The following is a 16,277-nucleotide window of genomic DNA, read 5'->3' as shown; positions in this document are numbered from 1 at the left end:
AAACAAGGGTGGGGGAAACCTTATCGTCTGTCATCTAAATGCAAATGAGAAGTGCCGTCACTCGGCTCACTCTAAAGAGAGATGTATTCTCATTCCCAGAGAATAAAGATATCTTATCTGAAGTTGAGGGACATAACAGACACCAGGTTAGTCTTGCAGCCACCTATGCTTCTTTGTCATAGGCACAATATTTCATACCAGGTGATTGTGTTCCCAATCAGTGTTCAACACATAGTGAAGAGAAAGATGCAGAAACAGAGACCGAGTGAGAGAAGAGAGAGAGTTGTCTGAACACCTTTGATGGTTGAGTGTGTGTGCCACCGAATACAAAAGTAACCCCAGATATAGGCATGTGTTTTTGAGAAGTAAAAAATTAAATGTGTTGACATACATTTTGCCCTCTTGCTGTGCTAGCATACAGGCCCTGGTGGAATAACTAAGCAAGTATGTAAAACAAAAAACAACAAACTAGCTAGAAATCGTACCATCTTGGCCAGGTCTCCCTTGAAAGACATTCTTTATATGTCAGGACTTCCACTGTTCAAATAACACAGGATTTCTGAATGCTAAATTTAAGCAGACATGTGGAAGGTAGCAAATTAAATAGTATTAATGATATACAGTGTTTGTTTTCCACAAGCACATGGAGAAGCCAGCCAAATAAGGAAAATAGCCAGCCAGGAACCACCGGGCCGAGGGATCCCCCCGGGTTAAGAATTGTTTGCCGAACAAGCTCTATTTTGGTGGTACATTCTAATGCCTTGATTGCATCCAAAATACACAGCGAAATTAAATCCTGGATTGAGTTTACCACCCAGATAGTAAACACAATACCACAGCACGTTGTTCCCAATATGAATTACTGTTTGTTCAGGCCTAGGACTATATCATCCAGGCCTAGTTTTCTGTTTTCTTGAGATTAAAAGGTAGTGAGAGATGCACGATATATCAGTCAACACATCGGAATCTGACGTTACTAACTAAAAATGCCAACATCGGCCATGTTAAAAACCAATGTCGGCGCAGTGGTCTAAGGCTAGCTGTGCCAAAAGAGATTCTGGGTTGTGTTGTGTTTCGGAGGACGCATGGCTCTCGATCATCGCCTCTCCCGACTCCGTACGGGAGTTGCAGCGAGACAAGACTAACTACTACCAATTGGATACCACGAAATTGGGGAGAAAAACAATTTCAAAGGTACTGTGCATACCTATATAATGTAGGTACATGACGACCATTTAAAATGTTGCACTGCACGTGCAACACAGCATTCCTAACCTAGCCCACAATGTCTGTGTGGATCAAGCAGCCAACAAGTCAGTCATTTGAAAGAGTAAGAATTTCCGCGATACAACTCAAAAGCGATATCCATTAAAGCCAAGATAATGGAATTCGTTGCCCTTAACAATCAAGCGTTCAGTCGTGGGTGATGTTGGTTTACACCGACTGGTCGCGCACCGGTACACACTACCAAGTGCTCCATTTTTCAGATGTTGCCCTACCGGAGTTACACAGTAATATTGTCACTGCTATTAGCTTCACGACATACATGCTACAGAATGCCGTTTGGGTCTTTGTGTGTCAAAACAATTATACAGTAGCACTGTCAAAGCTGTACAAAAGTCAGCAAACACCGGCCATGAACGATGTGTTTACAATACTGCGATGGTAATAAAGCATAATTTGTTCGACCGCAACTTCTGGGGTAGCTAGCACCAATACAACCAGCCTGAAATCAATGACCAGTAGAAACTGCAGTAACCACCGGATGAAAAGCATGCCCAAACTAAACTGCCTGCTACTCATGCCCAGATGCTAGGATTTGCATATAATTGGTAGATTTGGATAGAAAACTCTAAAGTTTCCAAAACTGTTAAAATAATGTCTGAGTATAATAGAACTGATTTGGCAGGCAAAAACCTGAGAAAAATCCATCCAGGAAGTAGGATTTTTTTATTTTTGTAGTTTTCTATTAAATGCCTTTACAGTATCCATTGACTTAGGAAGTGCAATTTGAGTCCTATGCCTTCCACTAGATGTCAACAGTCTTTAGAAATTGCTTCAGGCTCCTATTCTGAAAAATGAGGGAGTAAGACTAGACTGAATGACTGAACCCTACAGTGTCACAGAGCTTTTTCATGCGCGCGACCGAGAGAGTGCCTTTCTTGTTAACCTTTTATATTGACAATGTTATTGTCCGGTTGAACTATTATCGATTATTTTAGGCTAAAAACAACCTTAGGATTGATTATAAACATCGTTTGGCATGTTTCTACGAACTTTACGGATACTATTTGGATTTTTCGTCTGCCTGTTGTGACTGCGTTTGAGCCTGTGGATTACTGAAGAAAATGTGAACAAAACAGAGGTTTTTGGATATAAACAGGGACTTTATCGAACACTTGAGTAAATGGGAGTCTTGTGAGTGCACCGATATGAAGAGCAAAGGTAAGTGATTAATTTAATCACCATTTCTGAATTGTGTAACTTCTACTTGGCTGGTTACTGTTTGTAATGATGTGTCTGCTGGGCGCTGTTCTCAGATAATCGTATGGTATGCTTTTGCCATAAAGCCTTTTTGAAATCTGACACCGTGGTTGGATTAACAAGAAGTTTATATTTAAACCCATGTATAACACTTCTATGTTTCATTAATTTTTATAATGAGTATTTCTGTTTTTTAATTTGGTGCTCTGCAATTTCACTGATGTTGGCCAGGTGGGACGCTAACGTCCCACAGACACAAGTGAGGTTAACTAGGCAAGTAATTTAATGACGGCCCAGACGACGCTGGCCAATTGTGCGCCGCCCTACGGGACTACCAATCACGGCCGGAAGTGATACAGCCTGGATTCGAACCAGGGACTGTAGTGATGCCTCTTGCACGGAGATGCAGTGCCTTCGACCGCTGCGTACATGTGCGTGTTAACAATTTAACTGTACTAGAATGCTTAAAAAGGCCTCAAATTGTAAAGGTAGTTTTTTTTTTTTTTTTTTTTTTTTTAAACAAGGAAAATAATCTGATGTTGCCCAAAAATGTAATATCTGTCTAGTATCAACCAGCCCCCGTCGATGAGAATGAGGGTGTGCTCTGTCATCTTTTTCCTGTAGTCCACAATCTCCTTTGTCTTGATCACGTTGAGGGAGAGGTTGTTGTCCTGGCCCCACACGGCCAGGTCTCTGACCTCCTCCCTATAGGCCGTTTCATCTTTGTCGGTGATCAGGCCTACCACTGTTGGGTCATCGGCAAACTTAATGATGGTGTTGGGAGTTGTGCCTAGCCGTGCAGTCGTGAGTGAACAGGGAGTACAGGAGGGGACTGAGCACGCACCCCTGAGGGGCCCCCATGTTGAGGATCAGCGTGGCGGACGTGTTGTTACCTACCCTTACCACCTGGGGGCGGCCAGTTAGGAAGTCCAGGATCCAGTTGCAGAGGGAGGTGTTTAGTCCTAGGGTCCTTTGCTTATTGATGAGCTTTGAGGGCACTATGTAGAGCTGTAGTAAATGAATAGCATTCTCATATAAGTGTTCCTTTTGTCCAGGTGGGAAAGGGCAGTGGGGAGTGCAATAGAGATGGCATCATCTGTGGATCTGTTGGGGCGGTATGCAAATTGGAGTGGGTCTAGGGTTTCTGGGATAATAGTGCTGATGTGAGCCATGACCAGCCTGTCAAAGCACTTCATGGCTACAGACGTGAGTGCTACAGGTCAGTAGTCATTTAGGCAGGTTACCTTAGTGTTCTTGGGCACGGGCACAATGGTGGTCTGCTTAAAACATGTTGGTATTACTGACTCGGACAGGGAGAGGTTGATAATGTCAGTGAAGTCACTTGCCATTTGGTCCACGCATGCTCGCAGTACATGTCCTGGTAATCCGTCTGGCCCTGCAGCCTTGTGAATGTTGACCTATTTAAAAGGTCTTACATTGGCTGCGGAGAGTGTGATCACAGTCTTCTGGAACAGCTGGTGGTCTCATGCACGTTTCAGTGTTGTTTGGCTCAAAGCGAGCATAGAAGTAGTGTAGCTCGTCTGGTAGGCTTGTGTCACTGGGTAGCTCTCGGCTGTGCTTCCCTTTGTAGTCCGTAATGGTTTGCAAGCCCCGCCACATCCGACGAGCGTCAGAGCTGGTGTAGTACGATTCAGTCTTAGTCCTGTTATTGACGCTTTGCCTGTTTGATGGTTCGTTGGAGAGCATAGTGGGATTTCTAATAAGCTTCCGGGTTAGAGTCCCACTCCTTGAAAGTGGCAGCTCTAGCCTTTAGCTCAGTGCGGATGTTGCCTGTAATCCATGGCTTCTGGTTGGGGTATGTACGTGCGGTCACAATGTCATCGATGCACTTATTGATTAAGCCAATGACTGATGCAGTGTACTCAATGTCATCGGAGGAATCCCAGAACATATTCCAGTCTACGCTAGCGAAACAGTCCTGTAGCTTAGCATCTGCTTCATCTGAACACCTTTTTATTGATCTTGTCACTGGTGCTCCCTGCTTTAATTTTTAGCTTGTAAGCAGGTTTACAGAATTAAGGTCAGATTTGCCAAATGGAGGGCGAGCTTTGTATGAGTCTCTGTTTGTGGAGTAAAGGTGGTCCAGAGTTTTTTTCCCCCTCTGGTTGCACATTTAACATGCTGATAGAAATTTAAGTTTCCCTGCATTAAAGTCCCCGGCTACCAAGACCGCCGTCTCTGGGCGAGCGTTTTCTTGTTTGCTTACAGCTCATGCAATGTCTCAGTGCCAGCCTCAGTCTGTGGTGGTATGTAAAACAGCTACGAAAAATACAGATGAAAACTAGGTAGATAGTGTAGTTTACAGCTTATCATGAGATACTCTACCTCCGGCGAGCAATAGCTCAAGACTTCCTTAAATATCATGCACCAGCTGTTATTTACAAAAATACATAGTCCACCGCCCCTTGTCTTACCAGACGCCGCTGTTCTATCCTGCCGGTACAGCGTATAACGATAGTGTCGTTGTTCAGCCAATGTCCCATCGGTAGTTTAACCTTCCACGTATGTCATCGATTTTATTCTCCAAAGATTGCCCATTTGCTAGCAGAATGGAAGGAAGTGGGGGTTTATTTCGATTGCCTACGAATTCTCAGAAGGCAGCCCACTCTCTGGCCCCTTTCTCCCACCTCTTCACACAAATCATGGAGATCTGGGCCTGTTCCCGAGAAAGCAGTTTATCTTTCACGTCGGGCTCGTCAGACTCGTTCAAGGAAACAATGGATTCTGCCAGTCTGGTGAGTAATCGCAGTCCTGATGTCCAGAAGTTATTATCGGTCATAAGAGATGGTAGCGGCAACATTATGTACAAAATATGTAACAAAAATAAGTTAAACAAAGCAAATAAACAAACTAAAACAAGTCGTTTGGGGACATGTAGAAGGTCAGCCTTCTTCTCTGGCGCCATTTTTCCAGCGCCACTGGACTTTATATTAAATACAAACAAGATCTTTAGTTTACTTGTCCCGATGCATACCACGGACATATAACTATGTTGTATGATTTCTAAATGACAATATGAGAGTTTATTCAGCCAGTTCAACACCATTTATAAACCAGTCAAGCTTGCCGATCATCAATCCAATCCCAGTAAGCCTATGCGTCAGCACTTCGTGGCTGCATATGAAACATGCGACAGAAAATCATTTCATGTGCCAGAAAACAGGCTAAGTGGATGTCGACTCATTGCTACAACAATATATGGGACGTGCAAATTGACTCACATAGACGATGAAGGAGCATCACACTCTCTCCCTCCATGTAAAGAAGTTTGACTGCAACCACAGCGTACAACACACACACACACACACACACACACACACACACACACACACACGTACCAGGAGGCGGGACAGACAGCACTGTCAAACCAGCAGTGTTTCCCCATCTTCGCTCACTTTGTGGCTGACAGGAATCTGCCATATCAATAGATCACTAGAAGATGCATATCTGACTGGTGAATTGTAAAAAAGCACATGGCTGAAAATGTGTGTGTAATGGGCTCTATAGCCGACAGCCAGCACCTAGTATAAAATATAAATAAAATAAACACTGAAAATAGATATGCTCATCTTTAAAGTTCTTCAGTTTATTAATAGGAGGGATGGTAGCTGGTCTGTCAACCGAACCCATCTCATTAACACGCATAACTTTAGGTCATTTGTCAAGAGGGAGAGAAAGAGGGGAAGGGGGAGAGCATGAACGAAAGAGTGAAAAAACGAGTCAGAACTACTGAGTTAGAGAGAATAAGAGCAAGATGAGGGAGTCGATGAGAACATTTGAGATTGAGAGAACATGAAAGACGGAAGAAAATGCAAGAGATGACAAGAAAGGAGTGAAGCGAAAAAGAGAATTCATGCTACAGGCAAGTGAGTCGGATGGCATGAGAAACAGAAAGAGGGTGAACTATTGTTGTGCATTGATAGGGCGGCACGGGGGGGGGGGGGGGGGGTTGTGGTATGATAACTGGCTGAGAGAGGAAGGAAGAGCGCAATAAAAAGACGGAGATAAAAAAAGAGAGCCTGAGAGCTGAGGGGGTTGAGACAGGAGAATGGAAGACACTGATCGAAAGTTGTGGTATACAAGGCAGAGAGAATGAAAGAAGAATACTAGAAAGAAAAAGAGCGAGAGAGAAAATCAGACACTGTCCATCTTTCTTTAATGAGACATACACATTTGTTTAAAAACACCACAGATAAAGAGCCAGACAGACAGAATAAGATGGGAGAGCGAGAAAGCGATGAAGGCACAGAAGAGGTAAAGCAGGTAAACTGCCCTGGGGAGCCTCTGGTCTCCTCTCTTTCATGACTGGCTGGGCAGATCCAGCAGACAGATAAAGGACCCGGTCACCATGGTGTTGTATCCCTCCTCCTATTCTTTCCCCTTTATCCATCCTTCTTGGCCCCTCCTCCCCAGCCCCTTCGACAGGGCATTCACCCCCCCCCCACAGTGAATTAGTCAAATTAAAAAAGGGTGGCACATGGCACCCTCCCTGAGGACCCACAGTACCCAGCTGTTCAGTGTCTAAACCCTCCCTGGCCAAAGACAGACAGGTGTGCCGGACCTCTGAACCCGAACCAGGGCTTTGACAATGCAACCTTCCTTCCTCCCTTTGAAGGAAATCATATGAATTGACATGTGGATGCAAGGACTCCCAGGGAAAAAGGGAGAGAAAAAAAACACATTTAAAAGTATTTGAACAGGCCAATGCCAAGTCTAAATACTATTGCTTTGTAACCTTTCCTTAGTGATCACCAATACTGAGAAATTGATAGGTTTCCACCATCTAGAACTAGGCCTATTGCTTTCACACCTACAGTCAAATTCTGACTAGTAGTCTAGTAATGAGTGTGTTGTTCCATCTCAAAAAGCACAAGAAAGAATATTGACACCAACCATCTCAGATTGTTCTGTAATCCTTTCCTTTCTAGTTAGAAACAAATGAGATACGCATTCCTGAAACATTTTGTTGAAGTGCATTAAATAAACTCAAAGAAACATCCCTTCTTCAGGACCCTATCTTTCAAAGATATTCATAAAAATCCAAATAAACCCTTTACAATGAAGATCTGTGAAGTTAAACACTGTTTCCCCATGCTTGTTCAATGAACTATAAACAATTAATGAACATGCACCTGTGGAACGGTCGTTAAGACACTAAGCTTACAGACGGTAGGCAATTAAGGTCACAGTTATGTAAACTTAGGACATTAAAGAGGCTTTTCTACTGACTCTGAAAAACACCAAAAGAAAGATGCCCAGGGACCCTGCTCATCTGCGTGAATGTGCCTGGCATGAGGCATGAGGACTGCAGATGTGGCCAGGGCATTAGATTGCAATGTCAGTACTGCGAGACGCCTAAGACAGCACTACAGGGAGACAGGAAGGACAGCTGATCGTCCTCGCAGTGGCAAATCACATGTAACAACTGCACAGGATCGGTACATCACACCTGCGGAACAGGTACAGGATGGCAACAACTGGCTGAGTTACATCAGGAACGCACAATCCCTCCATCAGTGCTCAGACTGTCCACAATTGGCTGAGAGAGGCTGGACCGAGGGCTTATAGGCCTGTTGTAAGGCAGGTCCTCACCAGACATGACTGGCAACAACGGCACAAACCCACCATTGCTGGACCAGACAGGACTGGCAAAAAGTGCTCTTCACTGACGAGTCGCGGTTGTCTCACCAGGGGCGATGGATGGATTTGCGTTTATCATCGAAGGAATGAGAGTTACACCGAGGCCTGTACTCTGGAGAGGAATCGATTTGAAGGGTCCATCATGGTCTGGGGCGGTGTGTCACAGCATCATCGGACTGAGCTTGTCATTGCAGGCAATCTCAACGCTGTGCGTTACAGGGAAGACATCCTCCTCCCTCATGTGGTACTCTTCCTGCAGGCTCATCCTGACATGACCCTCCAGCATGACAATGCCACCAGACGTGCTCAATGGGATTGAGATCCGGGCTCGTCGCTGGCCATGGCAGAACACTGACATTCCTGTTTTGCAGGAAATTGCGCACGGAACCAGGAGTATGGCTGGTGGCATTGTCATGCTGGACAAGGTAGCTGTTCTGGAAAGAGCCAATAACTTGAGGAATGAACAGTTGAAGTCGGAAGTTAGCCAAATACAACTCAGTTTTTCACAATTCCTGACATTTAATCGTAGTAAAAATTCCCTGTCTTAGGTCAGTTAGGATCACCACTTTATTTTAATAGTGCGAAATGTTTGAAGTGTGATTTTTCAGCTTTTGTTTCTTTCATCACATTCCCAGTGGCTCAGAAGTTTACATACACTCAATTAGTATTTGGTAGCATTGCCTTAAACAATTTAAACTTGGGTCAAATGTTTTGGGTAGCCTTCCACAAGCTTCCCACAATAAGTCGGGTGAAATTTGGCCCATTCCTCCTACAGAGCACATGCTTTTTCAGTTCTGCCCACAAATTTTCTATGGGGTTGATGTCAGGGCTTTGTGATGGCCACTCCAATACCTTGACTTTGTTGTCCTTAAGCCATTTTGCTACAACTTTGGAAGTATGCTTGGGGTCATTGTCCATTTGGAAGACCCATTTGTGACCAAGCTTTAACAAGAAATTTGTAGAGTGGTTGAAAAACGAGTTTTAAATGACTCCAACCTAAGTGAATGTAAACGTCAACTGTAAAGGACCCTAATTGATTGCACCCAAATTAGCCCTTTAAATGTATAGGATTAATATAAATCTTCAATAAACAATATAGTACCCAACATCTGATTTGGACCATAATTCTTTACAATGAATAAGACATGTCAAGTTCTCTATGCTTGACATGTAGTATGGAGCTGCATCTTGGAGTATTGCTTCTACATCCTATGTAACGTAATCCCTTTAATCTGGTGGTTTCCCACCCAGCCATTGAAGTTGCTTGCATTAGGTACTTTTGATTAGTGTGAAAGTACCAGGTTATGCCCACTAGATGCTGCTGTTCCTGCTACACCCTTTAATCAATTTTGCTCATGTTTATTAAAATGGATCACAACATTTTCTTTGCAACTTTGGGTAGAAAACCCCAATAGCTTTTACTCATGATGAAAATAAATGACATGGTCATCCCTCACAATTCAAGCCAAACCTCTATGAAAGCAATTCAGTTTGTCCTTATCTTAGGGTTGGTTAACCTGTATCCAGGAAACAGCCAGTGTGTGGGATTTATTCCCTTCAAAATATGTCTGGATTTGTAAAACCATTCCTGGTGAACACGCACACCATTAGGCTACAGCAGTTCTAATGGTTTCAATGTTACGGTCTCGAATGGTCGTCCATGGTAAAAGTCCCAAACACATTCTGTATAGTGGAGTGGGTAACAGGTGCACTCTCGCTTTATTAGCTGGGTGCTCTGCGATATGCTCTGATGAAGGCTTAACTGCCAAAACACATTAGCCTGACCAGCCAAAACTTTAAAAAAAGTGAAATAAGGTGATATCGTTTTGTATTAGGATTTATTTTTAAATTGATTGGAGTGCCGCTGTTTCCCAATGTTTTTTAACTTGGGATTTCATTTAAAAACACACTGTATAGTGTTTGCAGTAGTAATGGTATTGGGTTTGGCTGGGTTTAATGGTGAATGTCACTAATCACGCTACATACAACTGCCATGCAATGGTTTCTAATTGTACACTGAACAAAAATATAAACAACTTGTAAAGTGTTGGTCCCATGTTTCATGAGCAGAAATGAACAAAAAATCCCATAAAATGTACAAAGATATTATTTCTCTCATTTGTTTATATCCCTGTTAGACAGCATTTCTCCTTTGCCAAGATAATCATCTACCTGACAGGTGTGGCATATCAAGAAGCTGATTGAACAGCATGATAACTACACAGGTGCACCCTGTGTTGGGGACAATAAAAGGCCACTTTGAAATGTGCAGTTGTCATACAACGCCACAGATGTCTCAAGTGGGAGTGCGCAATTGGCATGCTGACTGCAGGAATGTCCACCAGAGCTTTTGCCAGAGATTGGAATTTTCATTTCTCTACCATAAACTGCCTCCATCGTTTTAGAGAATTTGGCAGTATGCCAAACTGGCAACACAACGTGTAACCACGCAAGCCCAGGCCCACTACATTCGGCTTCTTCAACTGCGTCGGGGGGACGACTTCATTGAACACATGCTTGCATGACTGCTGGTGCTGCTTGTTTCAGCAGAAGGGTGGTGGACGGGCGACAGAGGAGCAGAGGCCAGTGTGTGGGGCACAGAGGGAAAAAGAGAAGACAGTCAAACCGACTCATGCTAGTTAGACAAACACATTTATAGATTTTATTTAACTAGGCAAGTCAGTTAAGAACACATTTCGGATTTACAATGACGGCCTACCAAAAGGCCTCCTGCAGGGTTGTGGGCTGTGATAAAAATATTAGGACAAAAACACACATCACGACGAGAGACAACACAACAAATAGAGAGACCTAAGACAACATAGCATGGCAGCAACACATGACAACACAGCAACAGCACAAAGGGCAAGAAGGTAGAGACAACAATACATAACAAAGCAGCCACAACTGTCAGTAAGAGTGTCCATAATTGAGTCTTTGAATGAAGAGATTGAGAAAACTGTCCAGTTTGAGAGTTTTTTGCAGCTCGTTCCAGTCGCTAGCTGCAGCGAACTGAAAAGACGAGACCCAGTGATGTGTGTGCTTTGGGGACCTTTTACAGAATGTGACTGGCAGAACGGGTGTTGTATGTGGAGGATGAGAGCTGCAGTAGATATCTCAGGGGGGAGTGAGGCCTAAGAGGGTTTTATAAATAAGCGTCAACCAGTGGGTCTTGCGACGGGTATACAGAGAGGACCACTTTACAGAGGAGTATAGAGTGCAGTGATGTGTCCTATATGGAGCATTGGTGGCAAATCTGATGGCCAAAATGGTAAAGAACATCTAGCCGCTCGAGAGCACCCTTACCTGCCGATGTATAAATTACATCTCCGTAATCTAGCATGGGTAGGATGGTCATCTGAATCAGGGTTAGTTTGGTAGCTGGGGTGAAAGAGGAGCGATTACGATAGAGGAAACCAAGTCTAGATTTAACTTTAGCCTGTTGGAACTCCCAAAAATGGCTGAACAAGTTCTTCCAACACTTTTAATAGAAATAGGCCTATAACAGCTGGATCAGCTTGATCTCCCCTTTAAATAAAAGGACTAACCGTGGCTGCCTTCCAAGCAATGGGAACCTCCCCAGAAAGGAGAGAAAGGTTAAAAAGGTCAGAGATAGGCATGGCAATGATAAGGGCAGCAACCTTAAAGAAGAAAGGGTCTAAACCATCTGACCCAGATGGGTTTTTTTTAAAAGGGGGGGGGGGGGGGTCAAGCTTAAGGAGCTCCTTTAGCACCTCGGTCTCAGTGACCGCCTGCAGGGAGAAACTTTGTAGCAGGGCAGGGGGTTAAAAAAAAAAAAAAAAAAAAAAAAAAAAGAGGGAGAAGCATCGGGGATAGTCACATTAGAAGGGGTGGGAGATGAGGAAATGTTGGACGGGCAGGGAGGCATGGCTAAGTCAAATAGGAATCCTGACTTAATGAAGAAGTGATTAAAGAGCTCAGCCATGTGCTTCTTGTCAGTAAAAACCACAGCGTCAACATTAAGGGACATGGGCAACTGTGAGGAGGGTTTATTCTCCAGATCTTTAACCATTTTCCAGAACTTCTTGGGGTTAGACCCACAAAGAGAGCACTGCTCCTTAATAAACTACCTAACTTTGGCCTTCCGGGTAGCCTGAAGTGTACTTATTTCTCATTTGCCTGAACTAGACCCAGTCAGTCTGAGTATGCGTGGAGTAACTCTGCAAGATCACGGTCGAACCAGGGACTGAACATGTTTTTAATTCTCTTTATGGGGGTGTTTTAACAATATCACTTTAGAAATCAAAAAAGAAGGTCCAAGCATCCTCAACAGAGGGGAACAAGCAGATTCTATACCAATTTACAGAGGCCAGGTCATGAAGGAAGGCTTGCTCATTAAAGTTTTCTTAGCAAGCGTCTATGACAAATCAGGACAGGACGTGTCACTGAGCAGCCATTACGAACACAGACTGTAAAACAGTGATCCCTAAGGGCATTACAGAAAACACTAGACTGGTACCCATCAGGATTATTTGTGAGGATAACATCGAGAAGAGTAGCCTTTTCTGGGTGTTTGGAGTCATACCTTGTGGGATTGGTAATAATATGAGAAAGATTTAGGGATTCCCATTGCTTTAGGACTTGGTCAGGTGGTTTACATTTCACATTTTAGTCATTTAGCAGACGCTCTTATCCAGAGCGACTTACAGTAGTGAATGCATACATTTCATAAATTTTTCTCCCCCGTACTGGTCCCCCGTGGGAATCGAACCCACAACCCTGGCGTTGCAAACACCATGCTCTACCAACTGAGCCACACGCGACCAGTTTAAGCATGTCCCAGTTTAGGTCACCTAGCAGGACAAATTCAGACTTAGTGTAAGGGGCCAGGAGAGAGCTTAAGGCAGGTGCTGATGGAGGACCATAACACCCCGCAACAGTCAACGAAGAGCTATTTCAAAGTTTAATGCTTAAAACCTGTGAATCAAATTATTTGGGGACAGACTTGGTGGTGACACCCGAGCACTGAAGGTGATCCTTGGTAAAGATAGCCACTCCCCCACCTTTGGAAGATCTGTCTTGCCGAAAAAGGTTATAACCAGAAAGGTTAACATCAGTATTCAAAATACTTGTAACCACGTCTCAGTAATGACCAACATCTGGACTGGAGCTTGGAACCCACACTTTCAATTGATCCATTTTAGGTAATAAGTTTAGTGTTAACGTGCAGAAAATCCAGGCTTTTACGAGAGCAGAAATCAGTAAAACAGATATCAAAGCACAAGTCAATTGGGGCTAGCAACAGTAGATGGACCAGGGTATACATGCACATTTCCAGATATCATCAACAGTAATACAATCAAGGCACGACAGAGGACAGGGAGAGCGCTGCAGTGTTGATTTATGACATTTGAATGTGCATTTGATGGCAACAGGATCATATTGTACAGCAATTTCATCAGGTAACAGGAATAAAAAGCCGGCGAGGGGTGGTTAGAACAGGATGGGGGCCAAAAGTCTGTAACCAAGAGTCAGGGCCCCGAGTGTGGGAACAAACAGTCTGTCCCACGGTAGGGTAAACAAGAAAGTTCAGTCACCAAAGCAAGCAGGAGTCATGAGGCAAATAGCAAAATGCACAAGAAAAAAAATTACGACTTGGGGCTAGCGATTGTAAGTTCAGAGTCACTCGCCCCAACAGTGCCAGTGTGCTGGAGGTGAGCAAAAGCTCGGTAGAGGGGGGGGGGGGGGGGGGGGGGCTGGGTAGTACCTGGACAAGCCAGGGCAGATGGTGAACAGATCGCCAGGTGGAATCCAAGCAGCAGTGCAGTAGGCAGCGGGAGTAGGAAGCTTACTTCCTTGTAGAAAATGCCAGTGGATGGCCCTGAACAGCAGGAGCGTGCTTCAAGGTCTCTGGATTTGGGAGGGGTAGCCCGAGAGACTCCTGCCATGCGTTTGGCTCAAAGGCTTCAACACTTCACGCCTAGGTTGTAGGTTTGGAGTTTTGATCTGGAGTGAAGGTTATGCTGTGGAGGGTAGCATCAAGTAAACGCAAAAAACTCCAAAACTATCTTATTGTAAAAAAAACTAGTTGAAAAATGTGAGAGCTCACACACAGCCGTGAGCCTTAACTTAGCATTCAGTCCTTTTAAAGTAAAATATATCATTGTAATGCATTTTCTTCTTGCCTTTTGAAAATAAAAGACAGCTTCAGACTAGACATCACACACTCAGTTCCAGGTTGGATGGTGTTCTCAGGTTTCTATTTGCTGTATAGTTTGAGAATAATAATCCTTGGTGGTATGAAGCTCTTCAGGTAATTCCATCCAAAAATCAGGTTGTAGGGTTGGAATGTTGATTTGGAGTGAAGGTTGTAGTAGAGGGTAGCATCCTGTATCTGTCCCTGCCAAAAAATTCCAAGTTCATCTAACTCTTTTTTTCCTCAAAACATGCTGAAAAATGCAGGAGCTCATCTGCTCATGACCTCTCTGTGATCATTTATTATTACCATAGGTTATTTATCATACCATCTGGTAGTGCCCGTCTTGATTGAATCAAATCGTTGGAAAGAAGCTAGCTAGCTACAGTCTCCAGCTAAGTTAGCCAGCTAGCTAACTAAAGTAGCCAGGCTAATTGAGGCCATTTTGCTGCGCTCCCAGGTCCTTGTCTACAACAACTTCACAACAGCCTCCCTGTTGGTTGATCATTGTAGCCTACTCATCCTCATTTAGCCGACTTATAATTACAGAACTAACTCCCTTTTTCCAATGATTCAAAATCTTTCATTTACTCTACAGAGCCTCTAACTGTAGCACCGCTTTGAATTAACAATAACAAAAAGCTACACCTATATAAAGTGTGTAGGCTACCTGTGCATCTTTATGGGGCGCACTCATAAAAACTGTAATAAAACTACTGTTTTATAAAAAATAAATGGATGTAATGGTATATCCTTGTAGGCTATGTAGAAATGTCACAGAATTTTATTTAAACAGAGCAAAAATAAAAAAATCTCTCCCATGAAGCCTAATCGAATACTACGGTCTGTTCGGATATTCAAATTACTGTGCCCATCCCTAACATGGAATGACTCTAGTATGATGGTTGGGGGGGGGGGGGGGGGGGGGGGGGGGGGGGGGTAATTCAAGACACTGTCGATCAAATGCAATACTATAATAATGATTTATTTGGAAAAGCATTAAAAAAAATAATAATTAAAGTCACTGTACCCTTTTCATCTCAGCAAACAGTAAAAGGTGAAACAAAAGTATACTCCAGAGATTCTGTCAGTACAGGTGTGTGCAAACAGAGACCACCACCATAATCCATGCAAATGCATGTCCAGCATGACACAGAACATGGTGTATCAGAGACACAATCAAGTAACCTTGTCCCACCATTTTGAGATGTGATATAATATATCAGTTGACCATGTGAACGAGATGCCCACATGGTATGTACACAAAAACAGTGAGAGAAACACACAATAAGAGGACAAATGAGTGGATACTCGGGATAGGCTAATGTTACAAGACCTTTTCCCTTCGTGGATCAAATATATCACTGTCCTGACGTGAGATTAAAAAGTAAGTGACTGACTGACGTCCGGCCAAGGAAGAACACGTCATTATGAAACACCGGTTTGCCAGCCAATGTAATTAGATAATTAGAACAAGATCATCACCATGAAATTAAAAAAAGAAAATCAACTCTCGAGTAATAGCTTGTCTCAAACGATTATTCAACTAAATCATTGGTTTACGTAGGTTACCATTAGACACACTAATGGGAATTGAAAACATTTGAAAACACCTGAAACTGATATGAAGATATTTTAAACTACAAATAAGTAGTCTGCATTTCATAGGTTGTCGAGTGTACCAAAATAAACGAATCTATATACACATTCTGTTATTCTTTGCAGAATTTTTCGCTGTAGCCTAAACGAGCGCTTTCCATTTTGAAGGCATGTAAACATTGGAACAACACTCACCGTCGAGAAGTCAACTTCAAAGCGACAATTGTGAAGAATGTCAACGCCACAGGAAACTCGCAAAGTTCTTTCGCGTACAAAAACCCCGCTTGATATTGATCAAATGTTTCCGATGAAATTGTAACAACCCACCGCATTCGTTTCTTTGTTACTTCATAATCGCTCGAGCACACAGAGGTCT

The 16,277-nt window shown here is 43.4% G+C and overlaps 1 protein-coding gene across 2 annotated transcripts in view; it reads right to left on the bottom strand.

Annotated features, from left to right (window-relative positions):
• LOC115156759 (SPRY domain-containing SOCS box protein 4) overlaps positions 1-16,277 on the bottom strand; it is a 110,713-nt gene extending 94,436 nt beyond the window's left edge. Inside the window, exon 1 of one of the 2 annotated variants that reach the window (XM_029704421.1) lies at positions 16,097-16,277. The gene's annotated coding sequence lies outside the window, so the exon portion shown is untranslated. The remainder of the gene's footprint in view (positions 1-16,096) is intronic. The other variant, XM_029704423.1, reaches the window with a different exon arrangement.

Source organism: Salmo trutta, chromosome 21 (genome assembly GCF_901001165.1).
Source record: "Salmo trutta chromosome 21, fSalTru1.1, whole genome shotgun sequence".
Lineage (NCBI taxonomy): Eukaryota > Metazoa > Chordata > Actinopteri > Salmoniformes > Salmonidae > Salmo > Salmo trutta.
Note: the sequence above shows the minus strand (reverse complement) of the source record. Positions and strands in the feature narration are given on the sequence as shown.